Here is a 27,398-nt window from a genome sequence, read left to right as displayed (position 1 = left end):
TAACTTGGGATTTTAAATTTAATTGGGCTGCCAACCTGTCACTTTATATGAATCTCAATTCGATCAGTAAGCCAAACAGCTAAACGTGGCCTATCAGTATTTTCAAGACTGTTGGCTCTGTCTACCCCGCAAGGGATATAGACAGGATTATATGTATGTATGTATCTACTATCCCGGAAATGGTAGGTTCCTGTTCACACTGTCATGATCGCGTATTCCAGATGCCAGCATTTCCAATCCTTCGCGCTTTTATGTTCGACAAGCACAGACGTCCTCGGCGTTATCATTGTCATTTCACGACAGCCACCGTCCCCTGTCATCCCCGTCTTTTTTAACGTCAATTTTTTTTTTTTGCCTAGCGTGAAATTAAAGCGATTGGGATGAAAGCCAAGTCGGAATGCCGGAGTAGTCAACAAGATAATTTAAACTTGAAATGGGTTTTTTGGCCCGAGTACGTCGGGCGGCACGTTTGTTTTGTAATTTTACAAGGAATTACTGTTTACAATATAGGCTAGCTATATTTATTTTTTATTTTGTACCTATGTTTGGATTGTTGAAGAGAATAAATATAGTTTTACTTGCTTTACTTTACTTTGCAATTATCTTCGCTCTCGCGACAATTTGGAATAGTCTTTTCTTAGATAACTAGGGTAAGCTAAAAAAGATTAAATTAAAATATGGATACTAAATTTCAATGCAATGCGCAATGTACAATTAATTATGAATTAAACCCAAGAATTGAAAAGTGCATTAAAAATTATCATTTGAACATATTCTAAACTATTAAAACATGTGTTTAATGTACTCAGTTTGTTATTGTGTTTCCCTATTTCTACGTTGTAGACAAGGCTACGAGACGCTACGGCGTAGCAGGTCTACGAGACGCTACGGCGTAGCAGGTCTACAAGACGCTACAGCGTAGCAGGTCTACGAGCGACGTTGATTGAACAACGAAGTTGACAAGCTTTTGAGGCTTAACAGAAACTTATTTGACGTTTTGTAAAATCAATGAGTTACTAATTTTCGTATTAGACATTGATTGAACTAAATAGAATGTGTGTAGTTAGTAAAAGCTTGATAAAGGACCGTCGGTGGTCGAATCGATAAGGTTAAAATGCGCGTGGCGAAAAGAGACACAGGTTCGAATGCCACCTCGGCCATTTTTTTTATTTGAGTGCGCTGGATCTCCACCTACTGGATGGTAAGCAAGATGAGTTTCAAACAATGCCTTTTCGCTCTTACCCTTAAAGTTTTTTATTTATAGGTATTGGAAATACTAATAGAGAGTGTATAGCGGACGCTAACTTACCAAATTCCATCAATATTTGCGCACACTTCTCTTTATTTTACGTGTTTCCGATACGTTGGTCTTTCCCCATAATCGGGGTCCATCGGACGGCGGCCGGGGCATCGTTCGCGTCCCATTGGCCCCGTATGTGGCTCTATCGGCCCCGTGTAATGTGCCGCGCTAGTCAAGCGTAAACAAACTCGTAAAACTATATGAATAACAATACCGGGTCGTGTGGAGGTAGGGGAATTTGAGGCTATAATAAAATAAAGTTACGTCTGGGGCTTCTACCATATATACTACGTAATTGTTCTTATCTTCAAAATTAAACTTAAAAGACACCTTCTGACTATTCAAAAGTATTAACTAGTTTGCTGTTAAACTAAAATAAATTAAATTTATAAATTGTACAGTCCCTTCATAGCATTAACCTGTGTGCCCAGAATGCAGGCAGTAATTTAAAATTTGTTATCATATAATAATAGTTATATAAATTATGTTATTTCCCATTATCCGTTATCACTAGTACAATGACGCAATATGGTCTAGATTCGAGTGAAAATCCGACTTACGCAAACCGTAATCTCCTCTATAAAGATACTAAACTATAAGTATATATATAGCAATATATACTATAATATAAACTATAACAAGTCTGTTATTTTATGAAAAATCTTTAATTATATTAAAGATTCCGCCAACGTCAATCGTCAACAATTATTTCAACGCTAATGACTAGGTGTTAAAAGGCTATGAAAGCGAGGCGACAGTAAAAACAGAAAATAAACGTTTTTATATCGCGAATGTTTCTGGGGCGTACATTCAGCGCGGTGCAGAGTGAGAAAACATGAGCGAACTTCAAATAATTATAGAACAGAAATGCCTATTTGTATATCTTGTCATATCTAGGCTTTTAAAAAAATTTAAATAAAGAGACTGCACAAATCAATGATGAACAAAATTTTCTAATGACTTGCATTTTTGTCGTCGGGGGTTAAATTATAAATGCACTAATAACATAATTAGTCCTCACTCCAAAGTAACAAGACAACAAACAACAAGATTTATTATTTATTAAGTGACGTTGAAATGTCCCATATTAATGAATAAAAATTTTTTTATTTGAATTTATATAAAGCCCAACATCGTCTGGAAAAAAAAGTTGTGGGTACTTGTATAATATACTCCTGTTTTACTTTTAGTTCACCTAGTTCCTTTCCATTAGGATGAGTACACAACCGCAACCAACGTTAGAAGGATGAATGTTGATACACTTGTGTCGTCTCGATATTTTGCGCTATGTGGTCCACACTTGTACAGGCAAGCACAAAAGCGCAGCGGTGTCGGGTCGGGTATTTTGCGTACAGGCGACACGTCAATCGCTGTTTGATTAAGTGTCAGCCTTTTATTTCATCACCACAACAAACTGTGTCTTTTTAAGTGAGCCGTATGAATTACCTTTACTGCAGATAAAAATATTACAGAAAAATCGAAAATGGTGATGCGTAAAAGACGTCTGTGTAATTTTAAAACATACATACATATAATCACGTCTTTATCCCTTGCGGGGCAGACAGAGCCAACAGTCTTGAGAAGACTGATAGGCCACGTTCAGCTGTTTGGCTTAATGGTAGAATTTAGATAAAAAAGTGACAGGTTGCTCCTAAAAAAAGAATCCCAAGTTTGTAAGCCTATCCCTTAGTCGCTTTTTACGACATCCATGGGAAAGAGACGGAGTGGTCTTATTCTTTCACACGGCACTAATATTTGTTAGGCAATAGAAAACTATATGACTGAAGTTTCACATACATATTGATGACAACAGGTGCAGCGTCGCACAAACTCCACGGTATCGATCCGCACCAGGTTGACAGTCGAATGTCGGCCAGTGAGGCGATTCGCCATACTGGCGGGGTAGGTCAGTGGCCCTACTTTAAGAGATCATAAATTCATGAGCATGCCGTGTAGTTTTCGGCACTTTAGAATAGAAAACGCTCCATCTTTCCCATTGATGTGGTAAAAGGCGACTAAGGATTTATAAACTTGAGATTCCTCTTCTTTGTTTGCCTTTGCCTTCATACCTGGACAAAAAAACACAACGGTTCACTGAAATATTCCTTTCAATGCGAACATTTCCATATCCGCTTACAGGGAAATCTAATAATAAAAATAGTTTAAAATAGTATCCAGCGAACGAGTAGTGAAATATGTGTTCTGATTTACGCTGCAACATTTTATTTGGCTGTCGTTTGCAGCGGAAAATGTCGGGGTTCAGTTTGCGAAATGTGGTGTATTCCATTTTTGCGCGAGTGGGCCGATGATGGATGTGGGAGCATTAGTATTGTGCAATGTATTTCAATTTAAAGCTTATAAAATACAAAAGGTACGTAATATAAACTTGTCTGTTTCTTTTTAGTTTGAATAATATAATCTTTATCTACTAATAAGTCTGCCATATAATCACGTCAGAGTTACTACTCCCTAAAATACAGGTTCATTCCTAGCTCAGGAAGCACAGAATTATCCTCTGAAGCGCATACAAACATTTATGTATAACGTTTTTGTATTCTGTACTGCAGCAAATAAATTGATAAAATAAAGGGTATAGCCGGATAAGTATGACGATCTGGCCTCCAAATGAGAACCTTTATCGAAACTTATGTTCTAATATCGCCTTGATGTACAAACACAATTTATGTACTTTTCGCGGCCAGCTTTCGCTTTGACCTTGAGATATGGGAAAAAATAATCGCACGCATGACTTTTATTCAAAGTCATATATCTCAAAAATTAATTACGCTAGAGAGATGAGACCAACGCGAGTTTTTAGATTACATTGCAGAGTATATCATATATTATTATCAAATTTTTAGAGTATATTTATATATAAAAAAAATTAAAAAATAAGTAAATCATAATTTTTTTTTCATGTTCTCTGAGACTTACAATCACGAAAATAATATATGTTATGCTCCTTTACGTGCTCTATTACTCATAAAAATTTGGTAAAAAAAAAGTTGGTGCAACACTTTGAAAAAAAAAATAATGTGATTAGCGCCTTCTACTATACCCTTGTTCTATAAGGCCTACATTACATTTTATTCATTTTTTCGAAGTGTTGCACCAACTTGATTTTATTCACAGGCTCGTATCAATTTTCACAGGCTTTATCTTACTTGGCCGAAATAATGGACGATCAAAATAATCTTTTAGTACAATATGTGAAATCAGCATCTAATATCATTAAAGCAGAAGTAAAATCAAGGCATATAAATAGTAAAGTCTATCGTATTTACATTCACTATATTTCCGATGGTAATGATTACAATAGTATTCTCCGTTATTGGTGTGATTGTCCCAATGGCAACCGTACAGTGGGGTGCTGTTCACATACAGCAGCTATTATTTATTATCTGTCATATGGACGATATTTGTCCAAAATTTTGCGTCCTTCTGAAGTCCTCACTAAAATATTTGCTACTCAAAATGTTCCAGTAATAATTAATTACAATAGTGACGATGATTAATTTTTTTCTCTTTTTGCTATTTTGATTAACACGAAAAGTAATAAAAGTTGTGATAAATATTGGACATTGGTTATTTTTTCTTTTCTTTTTGAACAATTATTCCAACGCTTATCAAGTTGGTGCAACACTTCGAAAAAATGAATAAAATGTAATGTAGGCCTTATAGAACAAGGGTATAGTAGAAGGCGCTAATCACATTATTTTTTTTTTTCAAAGTGTTGCACCAACTTTCTTTTTACCAAATTTTTATGAGTAATAGAGCACGTAAAGGAGCATAACATATATTATTTTCGTGATTGTAAGTCTCAGAGAACATGAAAAAAAAATTATGATTTACTTATTTTTTAATTTTTTTTATATATAAATATACTCTAAAAATTTGAAAATAATATATGATATACTCTGCAATGTAATCTAAAAACTCGCGTTGGTCTCATCTCTCTAGCGTAATTAATTTTTGAGATATATGACTTTGAATAAAAGTCATGCGTGCGATTATTTTTTCCCATATCTCAAGGTCAAAGCGAAAGCTGGCCGCGAAAAGTACATAAATTGTGTTTGTACATCAAGGCGATATTAGAACATAAGTTTCGATAAAGGTTCTCATTTGGGGGCCAGATCGTCATACTTATCCGGCTATACCCTTTATCCCTTAATGCTAAAGCACATATAATTATAACGGACAATAAAGAATGACAGTACAGACTTATCTTAAAAAAAGGGCTGGAGAGATGTTGTTCCAGCATTTGGAATTCACTCTCCGCATTTTTGTTTCTCATATCTTCAACTTGGGGACTTTTAAGACAAGAGTGAATAGTGTTTAATTGAGCTTGTGTGTACCGTCTTAGACCTGATCTTGCTAACCAGCTTGGAGTATGAAAGCACTCAAATTAAAAGTAAAATAAAAAATTAGTTGATCGAAAAAATTGCCGGAAGAAGTTGTTGTCCTGTTGGGGTAATCTGCTAGCGTAATGCGCCCACTTATGGAGCCATACCATACATATTGTGCCTAGAGGACGTCTGCTAAGAAGGATTTTTGGAAATTCCCACAGGAACGGGAGATAACGGGATTTTTCGGTATACACGGGCACTCTCTTATAAGGTGAGACAGAGCTTACATTCTCGAAAATATATTCGAACGCAAGATACAACTGGATGGATGGCGTAGTGATAGAATTGAAATTCACAAAAAAGCCTTTAGTTTAGATGCCTTTATCATTACTGACTTTTACAGTGAGTCCTTATAGAAAACTAGCTAGTTCAAAGAGTATTTATAGCGATGATGGCAGAGCCCAGGTCATTGCTCTCCGCAGGGCGAGCCCAGGGCGAGCTGCCCACGAAAACTGACCTAATCGACCCCACAATATAAATGGATCACGCGACGCACGCATAAGCTTTAATTAAATACGGATAAATGGACATTTTGTTTTAATACAGGTCCGCTTTAATCTTGTAACGGATTCCATGGCGGGCCAGTGGTTAATATGCTGTTCCACTACACTGGAGATCTGGGTTCTATCTGCAGGGGTAAATATTAGTGCTTGCTACTGGGATTTGAAATTGCATAATCCAATCCCCTGTATACAGAATCATGGAAGTTAGACTGCTGTTGCTCATTGTATTTACTTGACCTTTCAACGCCTTGACCGAAAAAGTCACCGCAAGTGGGAAATCTTTATCATAAAAACGAAAATCTAAATCGCACAAACATAGATTCTACAGATTAGAACCATGAATATAATCCCCGACTGATAGCGTGTGATGTGGAGATGTATAGCACACATGCACTTTAAGGATTATACACGATTAAGGCTATTTTTAAGAGTATGCAGTGACTACATCTTTCTACTTCTTTTTCTTTGTCCACATTTATCTTTTTTTAGATGTTTATCAGATTTTTCACTAGGACCCCGATTGAAGCAAGGTAATCGCATCCCTTACAACCCATTCCTATTTACACGCTTTATATAATTGCTCAGTCAATCTACTTTAATTCATCTCTCAACATGACCAAAACTTAAAAGCAAAATAACAAATATTTATTTATTCATTAACATTAATTTCATTCAACATTGGGCCGTTTATGACGGCCATAGACTTATTAAATGTATGCTGATAATTGTAAAGTTTAACAACACATTTATACACAGAAACTGGATTTGGGAATAAATATATAAATAAATTTCAATAATGTCAATGCAAGTGCGATGTTCGTCGGTAAAGACCCTATGTGTCGCAGCAGGAACAAAAGCCGCGGATCATTTCATAAAACCGGTGGGGTTCCTGTTTGCACCTTTCATTTGATCCCTTTATGGGGATAAATTGAACTTTGTTTTATGGAAAAAAATCTTACAATATAAATCGACAGGTATTAGATATTTAATCTATCGATTGTCTTGTAAGGAATTTAGTAGTGGTTGCTTCATTCTTCAACATTAGATACAAGGTATCAGTTATTGACGTCAAGTTCGCCGCAACCGAAGTATGGCCCCCCGTGCCCTCTATTGTTTTTACAAACATAGTTTTATCGTTTAGTTGATTTTGTGTCTAAGCGACTAACACTGTAATAGATGTAAGTGACAAACTTTCACATTTATTACATACAAAATTGTTAAGCTTAGCTTACGAAGACCGGATAAAGGAGATAGAAATATCGAAAAATGGACGTGATTTACATTGGGTCAAGAAACTGCGGTCCACTCAGGAGCCATACGCATATATCAAGTAGTAGTTTGAAAGTGTAGGTATGCAGTAAGGTACAAAAGTAACCCACTGAATCAAGCCTCTAACAGCTTATTACATCAGCGGCAGAGTTGCCGCTATATCTCTCTCGCGCGCTATTTTGTTTCTATATAAGCTATTGTTATTTCGTGTGAAAGAGTAACAACATATCTGTTTATCCACATAAAGTTTGACATATATTAGTATGAAATATTAGTATAATAGTAGTCAGAAACATAGGGAACCCATCAAATCCGCGCCTCCGACAGCTTATTACATAAGCGGCATATTTGCGGAGTTCCGCGATATCGCTCCCGCGCGCTCTATTGTCTGCGCCTCAGGGCAGGTAAAGGGTGATTGCGAAAATCTGCTCCGATTGTTCGCGGCTTTGTGATATTTGAGTTTTTGAACGTTTATAAGGCAGATATTACAGAGATCTGTTGTCTTATTAAGTTTCTTTTTCTGTAATACTGATGTCGAGGAGTGTAAAGAAACTATTGTGTCTCGTTAAAGTGAAAAACGCGTATTAACAAGAACCTTAGTCTTATCAAGTACTGTGTAACCCATGGGCTATTACAAGGCTAGTCAACTAAAGAGTTGGCTAAGATTTTCCTACTCGTTAGTTAGTTTTACACACACATAATCGTTTGTAAGACTGTTGATTCAGTCTACTCCATAAGGAATAAAGACGTGATTATGTGCATGTAGGTATATAGAATTTGAAAACATTAATTCATAACCTGTCCGGGCATAGCGTTAGGAGCTCACACTAGTTGCGGGCGCGGAGTTGGCTTAATTGCGCGCCCTCTTGACCCGGCCACTTGCGCGGAATTCGCTCGTTACGAGAAAACAACGGGTAATTTATTGCTGTGCACATTTTTTATGCAAAATCGCATACACAGTACATACATGTACTTTATCTTCCTCCTGGCTTGGTAAAAATTGTAGTACCAAATTCGGATCAGAAATGAAATGCGGACAAATTACATCTTTTCTTCTTACAGCGTAGACATGGCCAATACTCAGTCTTGAGGGCCCCAAAAACGACGACGTTTTCCCATAACAATGCTAAATTGCTTTATTTTTAAATTGGGATTCATAGACTTTGTTATTGTTTATTCGCTTTCATTTACGTTTCTTTTGGAGATTTTCGACAATACAAATCTAACTCTATCTATGTAAATCTAGCAATAAAAACAAGAACGCCCGACAGACGGCGCTGGAGCGATCAATCCCTAGGGACTCTGCTCCCCGTGATCGCCGGGAGGCAGTAAAAACCGGGACTATCCTTGTAACGCCGACGTAAATCTATTTACTACAAGGAATACTAGGGAATCGAGTTAGGATAAAGAGATGCGGCTGGAAAGCAATTTTATTTGTTTTATTTTCTATATCATGCCTTAGGTGGAATTGTAGGTAGTGTTTTTAACAGTGCATGGAGTGATGTTTCTCACTATTAATTTTTATTACAGATGGGGCGAGTACACTGTTATCGACATACTTAGCACCTTTTAGTACTCGGCCGAATGACCCTGTTCAACTGCCGAGTTATATCTTCCGTACTCTAAAGAGAAAGACAAATCAAATATTTTGTGTTTCCCAAAATATAATCTATCCCGTATACAAAATATAAAGCCTGTCAATGTTTCTACGTCGTGGGGCTACGACGTGGTAATGCTACGCAGTAGTATGAGCTACGCCGTAGCCGTGCATCGTAAATGAGAATATAGTAGGAACTAGATAACTTTCGTTACTGCTTTAAGCCAATGGTTCAAGTTAAACCCAACTCTACGAAGAAAAAGAAAAAAATGTATACTGAAACTAGAATTGCAGAAGATTCAGGAGATAGTTATGAATGTAAAGTTCGCTCGCGTTCCGATCGCAGCCTTTTGTCTGTTTAACTTGGAGAGTTAAAAGTAAATGTTTATTTTTATTGAAGTTTGTGATAAAATAGGGGCGGAACGCTACATAAATAGATTCAAAAATACTCGCCATACTACCGGTCAGAGTTACTATCGTCTCTGTCTACCCAGTAAGGGATAAAAGCGTCATTAGTCACACATTTTTACAACGCTCAAAATACATGATCGCACATGTACATTTTATATAAGTATGCATGTTTAGATTACAACTAAAGGACTACCAGGATAGCATAAGATTGTAGGAGATAGTTATCAATATAAAAGCCGACCCCAAAGGCACACGTTACATTTTAATGTCGCGCCCTACTTCCGATGCCGAGTGTCGCCCGCATTAACATTTCACGAGCTTTATACGGCCCTTGCTCGGGGCTTACTTGATTTATCACAATGTTGGAGGTTAGAATGCGTCAATCTTAGAAAAGAGTCGATCCACGGATGATATCGACTTATAAAAATAGTAAAATACAAACAAATCACGCGTTTTTCCCTCACGCTCTCCGTATTTTCCTATAGGAGAAATAAACGTTAAAACAATTTAAAAAGTACTTAGTGCTTAGATCTTTATTACTTACAGTCGAAGTACTGCAAATGCAACCGGTAATATTTTTTTCACTTCTTGTTACTAAAATATTCATAAACAATTTAATACTGCAATGCTGCCATTTTATTGCATTTTTAACTCCTTTTACGGCTTAAGTTTCAACGTCGTCGTCTAGTGATTCGATTTCATAATAAACTGTTTGAGAGGTTGATTTTTCAATTTATTTAAATTAAGAATACAAGACGAACATTCAGCCCATTTTTACTACATTTAATATATTTGCTAGCACGAAGTAATGTTAATGGAAATGAGATTTCGTTTTCCAGTAAACACAATCACAGGTTTAAGTTTAGTGTGTAATATGCTTTGTTTTTGCTTTTAAAGTATATTTTTAGCGAAAAAGGGTTTTTTGTTGCATACCACTACCACCTAATATATAGACTGATATTTCGTAAGACACAAACGTCTAAGTTCCCTCGTTCCCATTGATGTATATGTTTAATCTATAAAAGTGCCTTGTTCAGGAACAATCGTGGGGAAAATAGTCTCACAAATCACGGTAAATAGCAATCATGTACCAGGCGCTCATGGCTACGGCGGAGTCCGGTCCGGTCAGATGAAGTAGCTCGCGTGACGGATGACCGCGCGCGCCTACCGTGTAATGGAACTGTCAGATTGCTGTGCGCCTGGTAATGATTTCAGCCGTTGTTGGCACGATTGCGTTGTGATATACCTACGAAGCTATGTGTTCTTAGTACATATGCTTCTCAATCACAGTTATTTGTTGTCTCTTAATTGACAGTTTAATTTAAATTCTGCCTTCGAAATTTAAAGCCCGTCAATAGGTACTCCACCCTAACTGTATTACACTAATTCTTTACACTTTACATTTTGTTTTACAGGAAAAAGCACTAACAAATAACCAACAACACAACTATGACTTTTTCGCATTTCTTACTAACTTTCCATGTTCTGTGTTACGAGTACATAATCTACACTAATATTATAAAGAGGTAAACTTTGTTTGTTTGGTTGTAATGAATAGGCTCAAAAACTACTGGACCGATTTTAAAAATTCTTTCACCATTCGAAAGCTACATTATCCACGAGTAACATAGACTATATTTTATTTTGGAAAAAAAATAGGGTTCCGTAATATATTTGGATTTTTCGGACACAAACTGAAAAAAATCAACCAAAAAGTTACTTATTTTGCGTACGCTGCCTAAACTACAAAAGATAGAACCATAAAATGTTTTAATTAATTGTAGATCTTAGAAATATCTACAAAAAAGTCCGCGACACACTAAACCTGTCTATGTCGAGTGAGGCACAACAACCACATTTTTATTTAAATTTCTTGAATTTTTTTTGGTCTACATTTAAACGCGTTTTTTTTAACTCATGCTATTAATCCTTATCAAAATAAATTTCATCAATAAGTACAGTTTATGTAGATAATATTTGGTCTTTGAATGATTAAAATTGGAGGTTTGGTTTTGAAGTTGTGGTGAAATTAAAATATTACGATTTCTGCTGCACTGCCCGTTGCGAAGTGAACAAGACTTAGTTAGCCGCTTTGCGGGCGGTCCTTTAGTTAGTTCTAATAGAGATATATTTAGTATCGGCTGTGCATCCGTGCGAAGCAGGGGCGGGTCGCTAGTATTATATAAAACCAAGCTTTTGCCAGGGGCACCCGGTGGGAAATCTTTTCCGCATGCTTTCCTTGTATTACTATCTTACCTAATTCGGCAAAAACCCTTATAATATGTCACATGTCGGAAACATCTTAAAATACTATTTTGAACTGATTCTAATGTTTTTTGTTTAATTAAATTTACCGTGTACCATTAGATTAACCTTATAAGTCTGTAAAGTACCTAATTATTAAAATAACTCACTTTTCTTTTTCACATTAACTGACTAGGACAGACAATCTGCAGAGAACCATTTTAATCTGCACTCTTAACTGATTTACGGATTTACGTTAACAGTACTGAATTTCTCTTTCTAGTTCAATTCTTATTTTTTTTCTTTGATGTACATAAATATATAAATGAATAATAAACAAGAAAACAATGTATCAGCTTTAAGTACGTGTTACAAATATTACTGGAAAGTAATAGTACATTTTTAACGATTGAAACTTTTTCCTCGCGTCGGACTCATAACTCATCTTTCTTTTTTGTTCCGTTGGATCACACTCGCTCCCTGGTTGGGCGTCCCACAATAGGCACAGAGTAGATAAATTCATAGAGCATAAGACAAGTTATCACAAAAATTAATAATTTGAATTCGCCGACCAATTAAATGTTAAAGCACAATTAAAAGAAATTGTTGAAGGTCTTACGATCTATTCGCGGCAGGCTTTAATTGTGCAATCTTAAACTTCTATAAATAAAAGGGATCGTGGACTGACATGATCAACTCAAAGATTTAGTAGCATTTCTGTGTCGAGCATGTAAAAACGTTGTTTAAATGGTTTCTTACAAGTATGAAGGGATTTTCCTAGTATAACTTCATTTGCTTCGTCTACTCGTACATATATATTGATTTCAAATGTACCTTGTATTGTTAATAACATACAGCTTGGGCTCTAAACTAACTTTTCACCCCGCCACACTTGGTTCACTCGGTAAAAAGCTTACATTCACGCGTTATCTCATAGTGGCGTACTCAGACTAGTGGAGTGAGGCGCCTTGTTCATCTTGAGGATGGTACTGGTTGTAGGGTATGTAGGTTTGACTCGATTTTATAATAATGTCGAATGTTGCGCGTGGAAGCAGAGGTCAAATCCCTACCTCAGCCACACACTGTAAAAACCCGACTTATCCAGGATCATAGTCAAAAGCGCATTCCGGGCTTTTCTCCAGAGAGGTGAAAATGTAACTGGGATCCAGGATAAAGTAGTAACAAACAACATTCGGCTTAAATGTACTAGGTAAACATAAAGCTTTGCGGTTCCCACTACTATAGTATGAATAGGATGGTTGGCAAATGTAGCAAGATGAAGTACGAGTATGATGCCTTGATATATATGCTTTCCTAGTAAGTCTGGGTTTGTTCCCCACTCGATTAACTACTTCGTGGTTCTTGATTGATGAGCTTTTCTGCTGAGTCAAATCTTGGTATTAAGCTCCCTTAGAAACTCTATAAATTCTGTTAGGAGCTTTTATTTTTTCTTCACTGCACTGGCTGCTAAGGCAAAGGGTTTAATTAGCGTATCCCACTATATTATAAATGGGAAAGTTTTCAAAGGATGTGTGTTTTAAACTGGAACAACAAAATATATAAGCGAAGCCTCGGGGCGCAGCTAGTTGATCATAAACAGTCTGAATCCCTAGTTTCTGAATTGAGAAAGAAGTATTTAATAAGTAACTTTAAGAATACTCTTAAAAGCATATAAAATCCGGCCAAAGTTATGTAACAGTGTAAGTTATTAAGAAAGTTAGGGCTCGTGTCGCGAACCGGTAATTTCCCAAGTGGGAGTGTTCAGGAGTGCTGACAGACTAAACGAACTCACGGCCAGGAATCGGAAAATTTATTTCTTGGCGGCGTTATTTTATCTCGGACGTTTTTTAATCATGTTACAATGATCCATGGTCACTAAGCGACAGAAAACCAGCGGGCTACTGCGGGCCCTGTCTAAATATAATGAAGGTACTTTACGTGCGCATTTAAAACTTGTAGTAGGTATTTATAAATAATACACACACATCTTTGCAAATTATGTTCTGCTAGAGTGAAATCCACCTGTATCTTAGTCACATTTCCCTCATTATCCCCTTAAGGAATAAAGAATTATACATATATACTCCTTTAATGGGACCTTTTTCAAAATTCTAAAACTGAAACCGAAATCCTTGAAAAAGAACCCATAGTTAAATTGATTTCCGTGAAACCAAAACTGTTTCCCACCGAATTATGGTGACCTTAAGCTGTGCCCGGGCCACTTTATAACCGGCACAAAAGGGCTGGCTTTTCTATTATTATACCCGTCGGCCACCTTCAGAGGGCATTCTAACCTTTTATCCTATAAAACCAGAGAGCATGAAAAAACTAATTCGAATTTTCTGGGAAAGATGTGTGAGTCATCGGATTTCCTGGAATTTAGAATGAGGATGGAATAGATTAAAACTTTGTTAGATATAAAACTTACATATACATACATAACATGACGCCTCTTTTTCAGAGAGGTAGGCCAAGACTAAATCTTTCCACTTGCCACGATTTCTGCATACTTCTTGTGCTTCATCCACATTTATAACTCTCTTCATGCAAGCTCGTCGATACTCCTGACACGATCTTTACCAGAGCGTATCCAGTACTATAATGCACCAATAATTTATTGCAAAAATTATACAAACAACAATTTTTACATATAAACATAGTTACAGCACAAAGCCAATCATCATGCCAATTTTTACTCCGCTGTTGCTATAAACAGCTTTGGTATAACATAACCATCTTATAATTTAGTAAAATCCATTAAAAGCTCACTCTTAAGCTGTATATACACTGGCCGATTAATTTTCGGTTGATTTCGTTGTACACACACAAATAAATTGTAACAGTTATATATATTGCTGTAATTCTGTGCATTATAGCTATTAGATAATAGAAATGATTCTTATATTTTTTCTTGTCTGAAATGAATCCACTAGCGCATATGTTTCACTAGTTCGATCGTCTAACTACCAACTACTAACCACATGTGAATGAGGCTTAATGCAGCCGTGGCACTTAGCTGTCATTTCCGAGCGCATCCGCCGCTGTTTATTGGCTGCAGACTGAGCGGAAGCAGCTTTACCTGCATCAGATGCATCTCATCTGTTAGGGGACGAGTTTGGCGTTAAGACATGTTGTACTTATGTATATATGCGAGGAACGATGAACGATTTAGATACTATCTACAATACTCTCGTATTACTCTTCCATATATTCAAGTATTTATCAAAAATCAATCCTAATTTATTCTATCTTCCTAGATATAGACATATAATCAAGTACGAATATTTATCCAGACAGAGCCAACAATTTGGAAAAAAACATAGACGTGACTATATGTAGGTATGTATGTATTAATTAAGCAAATATGCAAGGGGAGTGTTAATGGACAGGTTTAAGCCAGACGAACGTACCTTGATCAAATCGAGGAGGTCCTGGCGAAAGGGCAACCAAAACCGCCGAGCTTGCATGTGGAGAGTGATGAATGTGGATGAAGCGAAAGAAGTATGCAGGGATCGTGGCAAGAGGAAAGACGTAGTCTGCCCGGGAAAGAGGCATTCTTTTATGTGCGCACGAGTATATTCTATGACTGTATTTCATACCGCCTATGGGTCGGACAGACTTGTCGACCAAGTTCCCGGACTTGGTGTGACGTCCCGACGTTAACTTTGTTTTCGAGCTTTACCCAAACCTAAATTAGATCTCTTTGTGCTTTATTGAAATTCCAGCGACTTGCAGAATTGAGGCGAGGAGAACTTTCAGGTTATTTTTGAAGTTTCCCTTTCTAAAATAGAATCCTAATCGAGGCGTCTTCGAGTGATCGGGCATATGCAAAAACATTGCATTGAATTAAGAACCTCTTTTTGTACATAGACATACCAGGTCTTTATCCCATGCAGGGTAGACAGAAGTGAAGGTCTAGTTTTAATGAATGACCGAATGATGGCATTGAGATCTAAGTGACATGTTGCTCATTGCATTTAGAAGAATTTAAACATACATACTTATAATCACGTCTATATTCCTTGCAGGGTAGACAAAGACAATAGTCTTGAAAAGACTTGAAGGCACGTACAGCCGTTAATTTATTGAATTGAGAATGCATAAGCTTTTAAAGTAACTATTTCGTGTGCCGTATCGTTCTCAGCACTTACCACTTCATGTTTTTCACATAGATAACGTAAAATGCGACTTAGGGAATGCTAACCAACTTGGAGTTCTTCTTGTAGGCGATGGGCTAGCTATCTGAATTTCGATCCATCATTAAGCCATATAGCTGAACGTAGCCTTCCAGTCTTTTCAAGACTCTTGGCTCTATCTACCCCGCAAGGGTTAGAGACGTTTATATATATATATATATATAGGTATATGTTTTTTATTCGATGCACAGTATACACAAACACACACAGTTGATAATTCACATGTCTTATGGATTAAGCGAAGTGGTAGAAAGAGAAGAGAATTATATACATATCAGCGTTTGTGAATAACTCCACACGGCACGAAAGCATTTTATTTAAAAGCAATCGTGTGAAAGCATGCAATAAACAAATTAAACAAAGTTTTGCTTTTGTTACAAACAGTGTCATGATGCTCCTTTAACTGCCTATTCCATCCCGTGCAGTGTGCACACCGCGTTAACAATGGAAGCTAATTTAATTATTTCGCATTATTTCGGGTTTATGGCAGTAGCGAATAGGGATTGCAATACGGTAGCATTTTTTATCCGGCCAGATTCGGGCGGGTTTTCACTAAAATAAAGTTGAGAAGAGAGAAGAGAAGAGTAACTCAAGGCATGAGTTTGTAATATTTCATATTAGAGGCCGCCCGCGACTTCGTCCGCATGGAAACCCTATCAATCCCGCGGGAACTCTGGGATAAAAAGTAGCCTATGTGTTATTCTGGGTCTTCAGCTACCTACATACCAAATTTCATGGTAATCGGTTCAGTAGTTTTTGCGTGAAAGAGTAACAAACATCCATACAAACTTTCGCCTTTATAATAGTAGTAGGATGATTAGTATATTGATTTATTTCACATTATTGTAGATTGAACTCAAAATTAACGCCGACGAAGTCGCGGGCAACAACATCTAGTAATAACTAAAGATAATATTGAACGATTGACTATATCAACGCATAGCCTAAACCGCGGGTCTTGAGATTAGAATACCACCTTATCTCTTTTCTTTATATTATCCGAAAATACTATATGATTAGATCAGCAGTTTCTTCCGTCCGAATTTGTGAAAACCCCTTAAGTCGTCTGGGGGATAAAAGTAAGAGGATTTAGAAATTCCCGCGGGAACGAAAACAGGTTGTTTCTTATAATTCTTAAAACCAGCCCAGTGTGTTTTGGCTTAGAAAATTTAATTGCCAAGTGCGATCTCAACAAATATACATATGTACTGTTTAAATTGCACTTTGATGACTAAACACATGACCTCGATTTTTAACCAGTCGGTAAAAAAATCACGGAGTTATTTACAACGTTATTGGCTGTGCGGCTGTTTGCGGTATTTCAGCCACCACATAAATTTTACTGGCAAATTTGCGAAGTACGTTATTGCCTATCAAAGGATACAGCCGTAAATAAATTTTGTTATTTTACACGTCGGTATAGAGTTTTGGAATTGTATCAATATATTATGATTTTAATATAGTTATAATAATAAAAAACTACATTTTAATAAAAGCATTCTGTTTCTCCTACAGTGTTTTGTTTTTAATTTTTTTTCAACCGTCCAGTTTGTTGGTTTTCCATTTATGGCAAACATAAATACATTTGTTATGAAATTGAAGTACGCTTTTATTTCTCTCCTTGTGTGTAGGTTTTTATGGTTCGCAAAGGCCATGAGTTTGTTCATATAATCGCCTAGATTAACGCTTCCCTTCTTCCGGCTTCACCTACTAGGTGTTCATGACTTTTTAAGCATAAGTAAATATATGAATCCCATGGATGTCGTAAAAGGATAGGCTTAAAAACTTGGGTTTTTTCTTTTAGGCGATGGCTTAGCAACCTGTCACTATTTGAATCTCAATTCTATCATTAAGCCAAATAGCTGAACGTGGCCATTCAGTCTTTTCAAGACTGTTGGCTCTGTCTACCCCGCAAGGGATATAGACGTGACCATATGTATGTATGTATGTATGTAAATATATGTAACAGGCGGTTAGGTTTCCCTGTAAGATGTAGAGGTCAGACTGGAGTCATTTTGTGTAAAAACCTACCTACACTCCAAGAATGTGGTCATCCTCTCGGCATGTTAGGTCCTATTACCGGAATATTTGTCATAAATAACTTGAATCTTATGAAGCAAAGCCGGATGACATAAACTTGTCACGTAGAGAACTTGTTTATATAATAACTTCTCCCTATATTTAGCTCAGTCAAGCCACTGTTTTTGTAAAAAAAATATCTTGTTAGAACCGTGGCGGTGGCACAAAACTGCTTATCTGTAATTTGAGGGTAGAAAGCATTTTAATTAAAGCTACCGTCCTCCCGGGCTCCGGATTGTTTTTGCGATTACTGGCCTCGGATGCCCAGGGCTGCCGCTACAGGGTTGTGGCCTGAAGTATGTTTGGGTATTTTTAATTGTAGCGAAGAAAAAATGTAAAAAAAAGCATTTGTATTGCAGCATTTGCAACACATTACGCTTTTTTTTGTGGCACAAAATACATGAAAGCTTAATAAGCGCGAAACGAGAGCGTAAGGGAGTATGATTTGGGTAAAATTAAGTGACAGGTTAAGAAACAGTATGATAAGAAATTGTGACGTGAAAGTGATAGTGACAGAAATGAAAAACGGAATGCTTCAGTGGTTTTGTCATGTGGAGAGGATGGATGATAGCAGGTTGACTGAGCAGATATACAAGGAGAGTGTGGAGGGGAACACGTATTTTGGTCAAATAGGGGACGTTGTGGTTAGAGGTGCCTAAACCGACCAGCTTGCATGAAGAGGTGAAATTTGCATGAAACAGAATCATCTGGCACAAAATATTTTTCTTTTCTCTAAAGCTATTACTACTTTGTATCAAAAATATTCTTTTTTCTCATTAATAGGCCATAAAATTCATTTAACTTATCGGCCCTTTTACTAGAAATTCCCATTGACGCGTAGCTACGAGAAAAAGTATGTGACGAAGAAAATTTAATTCATTCATTCATATTTTTATTTTCTTTTTTTATAGCTTTGTTACGATTCCATCATTGTTCCAGAAGTCGCCGAATGGTCCTGAATAATTGTCGGGAATCGACGTCGTTCGCGTGTTATTTATTGCGATACTCAACTTTTCCATTAATATCTCGAAAAGCCTTTATAAAGTCTGAAAGGGTTCTGAATGTATTGAAATGATTAAGTACTTCTAGTTTTTCGAACTACATTCAGTCAGAAAAGTATCGGGAATGGATTATTTATTTATGGTTCCAAATTCAAATTTTTGTTTTTTTTGTTGTTGTTAGATTGGCACAACTGTTTTCCATTTTGGCGCGGAGTTTGAGTTGCATCTGTTGTTTACATTAAATACAGTGCTATTTTTAGTTATATCATATCTAGTGTGTATTGCTAATTTCATAATGGATAAAAACATCGAACAAAGAGTTTGTCTTAAATTTTGCATTGCCAATGGAATATCGTGTTCGGAGTCACTGAAAATGTTACAGAAGGCTTACGGTGAATCGACTTTATCAAAAACTCGTGCTTATGAGTGGTACAAAGCGTTCAAAAGCGGTCGAGATGTGATGGAAGATTTGCCTCGCTCTGGTAGGCCATCAACGTCTGCAACTGAAGTTAACATCGCAAAAGTGAAGGAAATAGTGACTGAAAATCCTCATTCAACTTTGAGAGAGATAGCCACCGAACTTTCTGTATCTCACGAGTCCATCCGTACCATTTTAACTAATAATTTGGGTATGAAACATGTTGCCGCTCGGCTAGTCCCAAAAGACCTGAATTTTTTTCAAAAACTCAATCGCATGAGAGTCGCTGAGGACATGCTAGAACGAGTCAATTCCGACCCAACATTCATGAAACGCATTGTTACTGGTGACGAGACGTGGGTTTACGAGTTTGACATGCAAACTAGTCAACAAGCTTCGGAGTGGCGCCTTCCAACTGAACCGAAACCGAAAAAACCACGCCAAAGTCGTTCAAAAGTCAAAGTCATGTTGACTGTTTTCTTTGACTATCGCGGTGTTGTGCACTCGGAATTCTTGCCGGAAGGTCAAACGGTAAATAAGGAATATTATTTGAGTGTTATGCGGCGTTTAAGAGAGCAAATCCGACGAAAAACGCCAGATTTGTGGAAAGAAAATTCTTGGATTTTGCACCATGATAATGCACCTCGCACAAGACCATCATTGTGAACGAATTTTTAACCAAACACTCAACAAATACCATCGAGCAACCACCATATTCACCAGATATGGCTCCAGTCGACTTTTTTCTTTTTCCTAAACTCAAATTACCACTTCGTGGCACCCGTTTTCAATCGGTAGAAGACATAAAAGAGAATTCGCGGCGAGAACTGACCTCAATTCCGGAAACAGCGTTTAAAAAATGTTTTGATGATTGGATTATTCGTTGGCGTAAGTGTATCGTTCCTAAAGGAGCATATTTTGAAGGTGATAAAATAAATTTGGATGAATAACAAACAGTTTGTGTATTATTGATCTTTTCCTGCTACTTTCTTGACAGAGTAGTATATAAACTCAAAGCGATTTTTCAAAAACCCTACGAGTATAAACCTTACATAAATACATACATATATAAAATCACGCTTTTTACCCGGAGGGGTAGGCAGAGTCTACATTTATCCACTTGCCACGATCTCTGCATACTTTTTTCGCTCGTATCCACATTCATAACTCGTCATGCTTTCGGCTTCGTGGATTCGGGTACTCTTGACCAGATCCCTTGCCAGGACTTACTTAATTTGATCAAGAGAGACGTTCTTCTAGGCCTGCCCACTCCGACCATTCCCTGCACACACACATAAACCTTACATTCGTAAATGTACCTGTTTTTTAAATACTTCTTGAACAGTATAGCGTGGTTATTCGTCAGTAATGAGCATTAAAAGTCAAGGATAATGAAAAGCCGTTTTAAGGTATGGCCGCGAATTTAAAAGATAATTAATGTTTATTTTTTCAAGACAATAGAATAAGAGGAAAGTGAAAAAGTAGTTATGTAATAATAGGTGTCTTATCAGCCATCTTCATTATTTTGAAGTTTGTTCGTTATATTGATCAGGTTTCTATGAGTTCAGCCCTTAATCTCTTAAACATTGTCCTTCCCTTGCTAATATTAAAAATAACAAAACCCATTCTGATATTAGACAAACACTCAAGACCAATTTTCCGGTGTCAACTGTCAGTGTACACACCGCTTAGTGTGTGTGGATATGCTCTCTACATAATGGCATGTGCACACACGACGCCTCTGCAAGGATCGGATAAATATTAGCTTTCATACTCCTCGACGCCTATGGGCTCCTGGTACTCGGTTGTTATTAAATTGAATTTAACCTTTTCAAACTTATAACTAAATTAACTTTTGCCCGCGGTTTTGTTCTGTGGATATTTTTTTCTACATAATCGTCTGTGCACACACAACGCCCCTGCTGGGATCGGATAAATATTAGCGTCCATAGTCCATACTCATCGACGCCTATGGGCTCCTGATACTCTGTGTTATCGAATAAAAACTTAAGCCTTATATAAATAACAATTGTAGCTTTGCCTGAACACATATAATTTAAAGGAAATCACTCCCGTTTTAACCTTTAACGATTGTAAAGTTCTCAAGATTGTGAAGTATAAAATCTATTGTTATAAGCAACGTTCCAAAGAGAAACGTTTTTTCACTATTTTTTCGCAAATTAATTAACTATAAAATAAACTTATTTTTCTTCAATATCATTTCATCATGATGTTCTATTCTACCTCTATATTGTGGAAGACGTACGAGTAGAGTTCCGAAATTGTCCCATTCATACAAATTTATCAACCCGTTTTATGTGTTTAGAATTATTTTTACACATTTTCTTGTTGGCGATGTATGGGCTAGCAAACTGTCACTATTTGAATCTTAATTTCATCATAAACAGCTGAATGTGGCCTTCCAGTCTTTTCAAGACTGTAGGTCCGCAAGTGCTATAATCGTGACTACAGGTAATAGATATGTTCATATGTATGTTTTACACAAGAGCATAGTAAACTTAATTTTATAGGTAACACGTGAGATTACCCACGAAAAAGCAATAAAAAACAGACGTTAGAAAGGTCTTAAGGACATCAGGGAATTTGCAGATAGTCCCCGCTTGTCCAGAACGAATGTCACCGAGCTGTCTTCAACTTTCGCCTTTCTAACTCTCCCTACTATGTCACATTTTATCCCTAACCCTGGAAAATAAGCCCTATTCCCGCCGACTAAGGTTAAGTTTGAGGAGTACGAAAAAATTGTAAATGTTTAGGCGTCGTTTGCAAAATGTCAAGTTGTCGTGACTTCACAAGAGGATTATAGAGGAGATTAATTATTATTCGAAACAGAATAAGAACACGTTAAGTGATAATTTAGATTTTTTATACCATTAAAAATATATTAAAGGTTAAAGAACATCGTTGGTGAAAGGTAAGGTCAAGAGTACTCTTAACCAACGAGCTGCAATGAGACGTGGTAAGAAGATGGATGAAGCGAATGAAATTTACGATTGGAATCGGGCAAGTGGAATAATTCCCTGCTTTCCACACAAAGATTTAAAGTATGTTTGAATGTATATCGATTACATTGTCGATTGTGCTAAAGTTTGTGCCAATAATTTTACAATTTTTTACACATTTTTTCATCTTAATCCTAACGGAACAATGATTTAAGTTTTGTAAGTAACGTTGCTGAGCCAGACACCGTTAAAATAGCATAAAAAGAGTAAATTGAATTATATCAGGTGACTACTTTCAATCCATATTATTGGTAAAGTTATGGTAATCGCCGTGAGATCGACCCGCTAATGAGATTCTGTGGTCGATAGGATCGCCCGATGCAAATTTTACGTTGAAGCAAAGCTGGCCTATAGACGGTCCGATTGAATAAAAGATTAAATAGTGAAAGCGTCAAGCTGTCTATGAATCTCAATTCTGTACCTAATTAAGTAAGCCATCCAACTCAGCAGCGCCTCTTCTGAGTACAATTGTCTTACAGTACAATTTTTTATTTTGGACTTTTTATTTACCAGTATCAGATAACAATCTCAGTTCGGTTTAAAGTTTCAACTGGCGAAAATGCCTCCCTGCCTTCCTTTTCCTTGCTTAAGTATTTCTGTTATACATTATTTTTCTCATAAAGTTTAATAATGAATAAAGGCATGTATGTGTGTGTGTATCAGCTGAGAGTTGATCGAATGATCTGGTCTCTTATAATATGATGTTATAACCTTGTGTTACAGGCCTAAGTTACTTAGATTTTCATTAAGCATAAAATGTTTCATAGAATATTAAGCTCCTTTATTTAATTTCTGATATAATTGCTACAAAGAATATCCAATTTACTTGAATAAAACATATTTCGCAGAAGCACAGCTTGTTCTACTAATAAAATTTAATTAACAAAATTCAACACTAAATTAGCAAGCGTGTAAATAATTTTATAGTCCATGGTTTTGAAAGGCCAACAGAGTAATAATATTATTCCATTCAACTCATAGAGCGCGCCCGGCGCTACAAAAACAGAGAAATTATTAGCATAAACAGATTATGGAGTTCGCGTTTACAGCTGAATTTACATCGCCGACTAATTTCGACAATACAGTTCGTTAGCGGCAATGGATTCCGAATTCATTTAGTTTTAAAAGTGGAATTATAGTTTGACCTATCGTGTTGATATTTCATTCCCCAATGAGAAGGCAGAGACTATACCTTTCCATTTGCCACGATCCTTTCATACTTCTATTACCTCACCCTCATCTTTTGATGAAAGCTCGTCGGCTTGTGTTCTGAACTGAATCAGTTAGATTCATTCGTCTAGACCTTTAATATACATATATCACGGCTTGATTCCTTACAGGGCAGACTCTTAAACTAAGAACTAAAACTCGAAGGCCACGAGAAGCTAAATGGCTTAAAGATTGAATTGAGATTTCGACAGTAAAAGAGTTTTTAAACCTTTTACACAGGAAGGGAAGCCGCGGGCACACACTATGTTTTGTCTTCGCTACCAGAACAGCATTCAAGATTTCTGTAATTAACTACTAACTGAAGATACAAACTCTTTGGCATCTATAAGAAATGTCGGTAATTGTGTTCGGCGCCGAAACTTCTCTTTGTAAGCGTCGAGCTGCGAGCTTAACATCAGAGAAATGTTAAATACATTCAGCGAACCGTTGCGATCGCGTATTTCGTCAGGTTTCATTGGAAAGCTTTTTGAAATTTATAATATACATATAGTACACTAGCTTACGCGCTAAACGCGTAAAAATCTCACTCAACTAAATCAGTTGCATTATAATATTTATGGGATAATTATAACATGATTCGAAACGTCCGAGATAAAATAAAAGGACTTAACGTGCGCGTTTAATACTTGTAGGTATTATTAAAAAATATACCTTTCTATTTTCTTATATTATTCCAATTTCTATAGCGATTTATAGCTTTGATCCAATCTGATCGTCTAAAATTAATAACTGCGTCCCCTTTACCCCCTTTATTAAAGATGCAAATGATTAATGTACGCGACCTTTCGCCCTCGGGAACCTCTGCAGGAAACCACGGCTTAAGCTTTAATCCCGGAAACTTGTGTCATCGTTAATTGAAAAATTAATTGTTTTTTTTTATAAGGGGTGATTTGAAAAATTCGAATGTGTGAAGGAAATGCTGCATTGATGATACATATTCCGCTTTTGGTTCAATACAAATACATATACAATGACTTGTAGGCGATGGGCTAGAAACCTGTCACTATTTCAATCTCTAAAATTAAGCCCATCCCAAAGAGCTGAACGTGGCCTATCAGTCTTTTCAAAAAAGGGATATAGATGTGTAAGTGTTTAATCTCGACTAATTAACTAACAATACGAATTATTGGTCGAGTTGTATCCTTATTACCATCAGTTGCGACGACACATTCAGTATGTAATGTACCACTTTTAAAAGTATTAAATTATCCGAATTCTATAGTGTAAACTTTTTTATGATCTTGTCAATAACTAACACAGTTTAGGTATAAGTATAGCATTTGATGTGACGTTTTGTGTAAAAGGGCCCGTTCAAACTCGTAAATCCATCGTAAATCGCTTAATGTATGGGTTCGATCGCTCGTTAGGGACGCCGGCGCCGCCTCGGTAAACACCATAGCGTATGGAAGGTCACGAGCTGGAGAGGCGACTGTGCTGTGTGATATTAGGTACCTACTTGTCATTTGGAAATGAAATGAAAAGAAAAAGTCAAGAGTACTCGAAACCGACGAGCTTGCATGAAGAGAGTTATGAATGTGGATGAAGCGATAGAAGTATGCAGAGACGTGGCTTGTGAAAAGATGTAGTCTCTGCGTGCTACTTATCCGGGAAAAAGGCGTGATTTTATGTATGTATGGAAATAAAAGTAAGCTTATTATGTTAAGTTACGCGATCTGATTAAAAAATTTTGAAGAAATTTGATTCACTTTTAGGGTTATTAAATAGTAGGTATTTGTAGTTATTTATATCTGTGATGAAAAGAGATATTTTAACGCTTAAACAATTAAAAACGACCGCGAAAGTTCTATTCGAAGTGAGCCAATTTGTAAATGAAAGCTTCCCGACCGCCGTCGTAAGTTGTCCTTTGTAAGTGAAACAAAAAGCTAAGCCGCCGAGCCGGGACGCTAGGGGAGGGGGAGAGTGGGGGGGATGTGAGGTGGCTTTGTTGAACTCATAAATTCACAACTTTTAAGTTTTGTCAACTAATTACATTTAATGTAATGCCATGTGGTTCCCGACACATTAATATAGGATCACTTCATATTTTCCCCATGGATGTCGTAAAAGGCTATTATAAACATGGGATTCTCTTTTGGGCTTTTGGTTAGAATACTATTTGAATCTCGATTCCATCTTTGAGCCATATAGCTGAATAGGCCTTTGTCTACTTCACAAGGGATTTAGACGTTATTATTTGTATGTATGTATTTACGGGTTGTTACACCACTGTTTAATGGATAAGTTTATTTCATTATAATTCAATTAAATATTTATGAATGCGAATGTTTGTGAGTATCTTTGTTTGTTAGTGTGTCGAGGCGTATAGCGATAAAGTTTTGTTAACATTAATTAAATGTATTTTAAGTTATTGCTATTTTTATAAATATGTAACCTCTGAAAGCGGCGCAATGTATTTATGTTAAATTATAGTTAGACCTTAAAATCATAATAAAAAATTAAGTCTTCTGATTTTAAACATTTGCATAAAAACAACAGCTTTTAGCTCCAGTTTAAAATAACAGGCAAACAAATAACTCAACCTCATGCAGCCTTAAAATACAATTAGCATGTAAAGCCCCATTCATTGTCATTATAACTTCGTGTGTGGCCCGCCTAAACCTGCAGTTAATTTTAATCTCCTAGATGTATATAGAAATAGAGGACAAATATAGCTAATGAAAACTACAACATAAACCCATTTGTAATAGTCCATTAAATTGCTTGTAATGATATTTAATAATTTCATGAAGAACATTTATAATATTAGTTTTGTTTTAGATAAAATGAATTATTTCAAATGAGCTCTGCGTCGTTAAAAAATGTGAAATGGATCTTAAAACTTTAGACGTACACGCGTATTTTTTTGGACAGGAGTAGACGGCCAAGTTTAGATGTGTGAAAAAGTGACAGGTTGCTATTGGTTAAAAAAATTATCTTAATTTTAACAAAGTTTTTCCCATGACCTTCATAATATGAACAACTTTTAAAAAAATTAAAAAGTAATGCCTAACACTTTTTTGAAAAATTTTCAAAACGTTTTCTTTTCTTTTTAGATTTTTTTTTAACGACAAAAATCGTGACAAAAATTCCTTTCGATAAACAGCGTGAAGTCTATTAGAATATTAGCTCTATGTCACCTCTAATTCCCAGCAGATTGCATTTTCCGGCGGGTGCTACGCCGCTCCGGATTATCGTCTACGGCGCTACGGCGTAGGCGACGCTACGAACTAGCGCTGTCGTAACTCGTAGCTTTATTCGACACATCCTATTTACTATTTACGCGTGACTTCGCTCCCGTAGGTATTGACAAAAAAGTTGTGTGTTAATTTTAAAGGTATTCTCTGTCTCTAGTTTTTGAGTTTATTTGTTGCAGACCAAAAAATCTGTATTCTTTAAAATATTAGCATGAATGAAATTTATTAATGTTCTATTTAGTTTTTTTTTTCATATTCATGACACACGAGTTTTTGGCTTTTAGCGTAGAGCTACCTAAATCCAATCTTGAATCTTCGTATTGCAGTAACATAGGTCCACTTAAAAATATAAAGGAAATATTTATAGTACATTAAGTATACCAAATTGAAACTTACCTGATAAAGGAAAGTTGTATCATACCTATACTATGTAGCACACCATTTATACTACAAGATGAAATTATGAATGAGATTTATTTTTGTCTTTTGAATAACTCTGCAAAATATTCCCTTTCTTAATGTTCATTTCT

General features: G+C 36.3%; 1 protein-coding gene across 5 annotated transcripts in view; it reads left to right on the top strand.

The window, feature by feature from the left end:
• Positions 1 to 27,398, top strand: part of LOC106140510 (neurobeachin) — a 457,176-nt gene that overhangs the window by 24,560 nt on the left and 405,218 nt on the right. The gene's annotated exons all lie outside the window — the stretch shown is intronic.

This window comes from Amyelois transitella, chromosome 21 (assembly GCF_032362555.1).
Source record: "Amyelois transitella isolate CPQ chromosome 21, ilAmyTran1.1, whole genome shotgun sequence".
In the NCBI taxonomy this organism is placed as follows: Eukaryota; Metazoa; Arthropoda; class Insecta; order Lepidoptera; family Pyralidae; genus Amyelois; species Amyelois transitella.
The sequence above is the reverse complement of the archived record's forward strand: the minus strand, read 5'-3'. Positions and strand labels throughout refer to the sequence as shown.